This window comes from Chelonoidis abingdonii, chromosome 7 (genome assembly GCF_003597395.2).
Source record: "Chelonoidis abingdonii isolate Lonesome George chromosome 7, CheloAbing_2.0, whole genome shotgun sequence".
NCBI lineage: Eukaryota > Metazoa > Chordata > Testudines > Testudinidae > Chelonoidis > Chelonoidis abingdonii.
In genome coordinates, this window is record NC_133775.1 from 98,908,304 (window position 1) to 98,914,303 (window position 6,000).

A 6,000-nucleotide genomic window follows, 5' to 3' on the forward strand; every position below is an offset into this window, starting at 1 on the left:
TCAGAGATTCCCAAAGTTCCTCTAACAAAAATGAGGGAACACAACTTTGTGTAAAAGGTTGGGAAAATGAATATTAAACAGGTTATAGCAAAGTTATTTTCACTATAAAAGAATGAAACCTACAACATTTTAAGATTCCTGTATGAATCATTTTTGTGTCCTTCATTTTGATTCTCTGACACACACATTTATGCCTCTGTAGGTATATGATTTTCATTAACTGTTAACAGTATAGGGCCAATGCCACACAGTTGAGAGGTTCTGATTCTGTCCTGTGGAGGGTGGGGTAACTCACAGGATCATGACTGCATAACTACATATATTTTACTCTATACCTCAGAAGGCTCAGTCAACTCTGCAAAGATTCATACTTCTGCTTTCAAGGTATTGTACTTATCTGCATGCACTGAGAGTATAAAACAATTAAACTCACAGTTGTCAATTCCTCTGAGCAAGCTAGGGTTACAATCATTGTCTGATGAAGGGAGTGACACAAAAACTAGGCTATTAAAAAAATTAACGTTGAGGACTGAGGATAAATTTGCTAAGCAGCAATTTAATCTAAAAGCTGCATGTCAGCTAAAATCCTCTTACATTAATGTGTTAGTGCTGTCATTCATTACATTAAACCCCATCTCCACTAAGGGAAATGCCATGTCTCTACTGCAGCACTTGATTTCTGAAGAAAGGTTGGCTCAGTGCCATCTCTTGCAAACAAATGGCCTAGCGCCCTCAGGCACCATTCACAACATTCATACTAGAATAAAACACTATTCAGAGTAACCCTGATGCAGTTTAAGGGCCTACTTGTATGGCTCCTGTCATCCTCTCAATCCTCAGTGTGAGGTAAAATTTCAAAATCAGAGATTAAGAAAAATAATGGTGAGAGAAGCTTAAAATAATGGATTCATTCTGTATTACTTCAGTTTCTTGAGTCACCCTTTCAGATGTAAACACAATAAAACCTTGCCTTACACAACCACTCAGCGGAGTAGCAAAAATTTGGTCTTTAACTGAACAAAATCATATTGGAGATCTTGAGGATAATTTTAAATTGTTGCTTAAGACAACGGTTTGCCAATCTAAACTGGAAATTTATAACCATATAGCTGGATAGCAGTTTCACACAAGTTTATGTGGCATAGTTAAATTTGGGTCCAACTAGTGATCATTAATCATTTAAAGTCCATGCCTCCATTGAGCTCCAAGCAGGTGGACAGAACCTGCCTCTGAGTGGAGTCCCCTTCATAGACAGCAGTAGGAGTCTGCCAGCATGGAGTTCATAGCAGTAATTGGCCCTTGGGCCCAGAACCTCAAAATACTTAGGCATTGTTCTGCTCCATGTTGCAACACCTAACCCCTACAGCAGTCTGCACCCTAGTGGAACACTCAACCCTAAGCTAGGTGCCCAGACTCCATATACAATTCAGGAGACAAGTTAGACACCTAAGCAAGGGATCCTCAGAAGCCAGAAAACTGCGTAAGCCGCTGACCCGGTGCTCTCATGCTTACCCTGTATTTCCCTTTACCACCAGCTTTTTTGCAGATGCTATGTGTGACGGGACCCCTGGAGTGCAACCTGGACTGTGGGACCACTGAGCCTTCCGTTCCACCAACCTGGGGCATCCTTCTCACACGGTGAGGCTGTTGTTAAGCCACAAACCTCTGGCAGGTACTGCACTTACACAGACATCTACAGGCAGGGACACACATAGGGTGACCAGATGTTCTGATTTTATAGAGACAGTTGGAATTTTTGGGTCTTTTTCTTATATAGGCTCCTATTATCCCCCACCCCCGTCATGATTTTTCACACTTGCTGTCTGGTCACCCTAGATACACACAACTGAGTTACATGGATGCTTTGCCAGCCGCTCATGAAACAATAGAGAGGCTCCAACCAATCCCCCAGACCCCAATCCTCCAGCTCCCCAGCCTTGCTCCCTGGAACAGTACCATCTTGCCCTGTTCAGAAGCGTGACCAGTGTAAATTCATTACCCAGTCCGGTCCTCCCCTGATGTGAAGAGGACACACATTAGCCTTTGTAACCTGAGCTGAGATTTCCTAAGCACTTCAACCAAAACATGCTGTTTTAGGTAAAATATAGAACAGATGTATTAACTACATGTCATAGCTTTCCTACTCAGATCTGAACCTTAGAGTTCAGAAAATAAGTTGCTAGCATGAAACCTCCAAGCTTAATTACCAGCTTGGATCTTATAGCGCTGCCACCAGCCAAAAATTCCAGTGTTTGGCTCACTCTGGTCTCCCCAAAACCTTCCCTGGGACCCCATAGACTGCAATCCCTGAGTCTAACAACAAAGGGAAAATCCCCACTCCTTCCCCCTCTTTACCTCTCTCCAGGCTTCCCTCCCTGGGTTACCCTGGAATACTGTACTAAACTCCTGATTACAAACAGAGAGGACACATTCACCTTCCCCACTCCTTCTTTTCCCTCCCACCAATTCCCTGGTGACTGCAGGCTCATCCCCGTAGGCCCCCACTAGGAAAAATCCACAAAGTTTTAAAAAAAACGCTTTATATAAAAAGAAAGAAAAAGACATAAAATGGTCTCTGTATCAAGATTGACAAATACAGGATCAATTGCTTAAAAGAAAAAATGAATAAACAGCCTTATCCAAAAGAATTACAATTTAAAACATTCCAGCAATACACACATGTAATATACAAAACAATATAAAACCTAATTGTTATACCTGTACTTACAACCGGGAAACAGAAGATTAGAAAACCTGACGGTAGAGAGATCCTCTCTCAGAGCCGAGAGAGCACAGAGCAGAGACACAGACAAAAGACACACACCCAAAAATTCCCTCCCTGAGGTTTGAAAAATCCAGTTTCCTGATAGGGAACCAAACACCTGACCAGAGGACCATTGCTAACCCTTTACAGGTAAAAAACATTAACCCTTAGCTATCTGTTTATGACACTACAGAAAGATAGCTTTTAAGTGATTATAAGTAGCAAGCATAGAGATCAAAGTTGTTTACTTAAGAAACAAAAATAAATTTGCAATCTGAGTTCTGCAAACTAAATAGGATTTGAATCAAGCAGTGTCTCGTCCTGACACATGGTACAGTCCTCAAACATGCGGGACTCTTTTCCGGCCTGGAATCACCCTGGCCAGTTCAAAGCCTTTGTCAGCCAGATGTTTCTTCCAGGTGTGGAGTTGGGGAGGGCAGAAGAGAGGTCAAGTGATGATGTCACTTCCCTTCCTTTATAGTTTCTTCCAGATTACTGGAAAAATATATGCTTGTGACATGAGGGTCCTCCCCTATTGGTCAAGCACTCTATTATCTACATCAGGGATGGGCAACCCATGGCTCCCGGGCATTCCCTCCCTTAGTGTGAGAATCCTGCTTCACGGTCTCGAGGGCTTTGGCTTGAGTTAGGCCTCCAAGTGGCTCATTAGCTGTGGGGCGGCATCAGCACTTAGGCGAGACTGCAAACACCAACCAGCAGAAACACAGATGCCTGTAGGGCTAGGCAACAGTTCTGAAAATGTCCCCATTTGAAAAAAATGGTGGAGTGAGGTACCTAAAGAGGCGGATAGGCACCTAAATACCTTTGAGGATATGGGCCTAATTCATTAATAGTGCCTGTCCATTTTAAAGTAGAAAGAAAGACAGACCTCTAAACTGCAGTTAATGTATGTAACCTGGCGGTCCTATTACTGTCACCCTTGTCTTCTTTCTCCCGAACCACCCCCACTGTGTTCTTCAACTCCCTGTTGGTCTTGTCCCTATGTTGGACCACTAATCCCTTCAAAGTAAGCTCTTTAAACTACCTTTTATTTGCTGTTGATATAGCATCCAGTACAATGAATACCTGATCCTGATTGTGGCTTCTGGGTGATACTGCCATAATACATAATTTATATCATTATACCTGTCCTGTGCACTCTCATCTTTGTATTATTAGAATTGTTAATCTGCTTTGCTTAGCCCAAGTACAAATACAGTAGACCAAAGCTGAGAATATCCTGTCACACTCCAAGATTTAAGTGTCACTAATTGCCTTTAAGAGTCTTGTTTTCCCAGAACTAGCAGAACCAGTCCCATCTAGCAGGATAATGTCACCATAGAGAGAACACAGACTTCCTGGGGACTCAGACAATAGCATAAACACATCCAACAAGACAGATGGGAGAAAATACTAACGATAAAGATGCCTGTGGAGTCAATGGATGGGAAAAGAAACCACATATACTTAACTTCATCCTGCTGTTATTTGTTTGTATTTTGTTGTTGAACTACTCCCCAATAAGCAAGTAGAGGTGGGAAGATGTCATGGAATACTGTAGGTAAGTGAAATGTGTGTCCAAATGTTATACCAAGGAGATGAATCTTTCGTTGTATATTTACCAGTCTTCAAAAGAGAATTAGCATGTAATTTTCTGAAGCTGTCTGCAACCAGCCTCTTCCACCAGGGAAGGGTGTTTCCGTGGGCAGATTATTGAGGCATACACAACATAGGCTGACGCCTAAAGCCCGCATTGTAAAGTCATGTGATGACTTTTTTTTTTGTGGGTAAATGAAAGCTGATGTTCTGATGTAAGTTTCTTGTTTTCCTGGTTACAAAGAAAAGCTTGAAACCGTGATGTGGGACCAAGGCATTGATGTCTTCAGAAAGCCTGAAACAATAGCTCTGAGAGATGAGAATTGCTCCATGGATCTCACTGAGGTATTAATTCCCAGATTCACTGATCCAGGGGGCCCCACCAACACCATCTCAGCAGAAGATTCTATAGCCATGTCTATACTAGGGAGAAAAGCTGTGTGTTTAACACCTCTTAACGTGTTAAAACTTCCACAAAACGAGACAAGTAGTTTCTAACGCATTAGCTGAATGAAGTAAAACTAGGCTCCCTCTTAGGGTTGACCCTGAGCAGCTAACACACATGAAAATACAAATTGCTCTGCCTAAACTAGGGTTTTTACATTCTATAAATATTTTTCCTAGTAAAGACTAGGCCTATGTGTTGAAGAAGAACAACCAAGACCCATCCACCCCAGCTGCTGGGAGTAAGTACTGAGGGCTACCTCAATACACCTGTGACAGGTTGGGTCACAGAAACCCCCTTGGGACTCCGCCTGTTGTACTGAGACTACCTCTGAACCTGTTTTCCTTGGCAGCCTGGGACTTCAGTACCCTGTCTTGTTGAGCCACATATGCTAGCCTATTACAAACACAGACTCAGGTCTGAACCATGTCCTCCACAAGCTGCAGACTTAAGCTGTTTTCAGTTAAGAAATACTCCTATCTCTAGCACCCAGATACCCAGTTCCCAATAGGGTCCAAACGCCAAATAAATCCATTTTACTCTGTATAAAACTTATACAGGGTAAATTCAAATTGTCCGCCCTCTATAACACTGATAGATATGCACAGCTGTTTGCTCCTCCAGGAATTAATGGCTTGCTCTGGGTTAATTAATAAATAAAAGTGATTTTATTAAGTAATAAGTAGGATTTAAGTGATTCCAAGTAATAACAGACAGAACAAAGTAAATTACCAAGCACAACAAAACAAAAACATGCAAGTCTAAACCTAATACAGTAGGAAACTAAATGCAGGTAAATCTCACCCTCAGAGATGTTCCAATAAGCTTCTTTCACAGTCTAGACTTCTTCCTAGTCTGGGTCCAGCAATCACTCAAACCCTCGTAGTTACTGTCCTTTGTTCCAGTTTCTTTCAGGCATCGCTTTGGGAGTGGAGAGGCTATCTTCTGAGCCAGCTGAAGATAAAAATGGAGGGGTTTCCAGGGCCTTTTATATTCTCTCTCTTGTGGGCAGAAACCCTTTTGTTCTCCTGTGTGAGATCACAGCAACAAGACTGAGTCCGTAGCCACCTGGGCAAGTCACGTCTATGAATGATTCAGCTTTTTGCAGGCCAATGCCATTGCTTACATGTTAGTTTGAACATTCCCAGGAAAGCTCAGATGTGGATTGGTGTCTCCCAAAGTCCATTGTCAATTA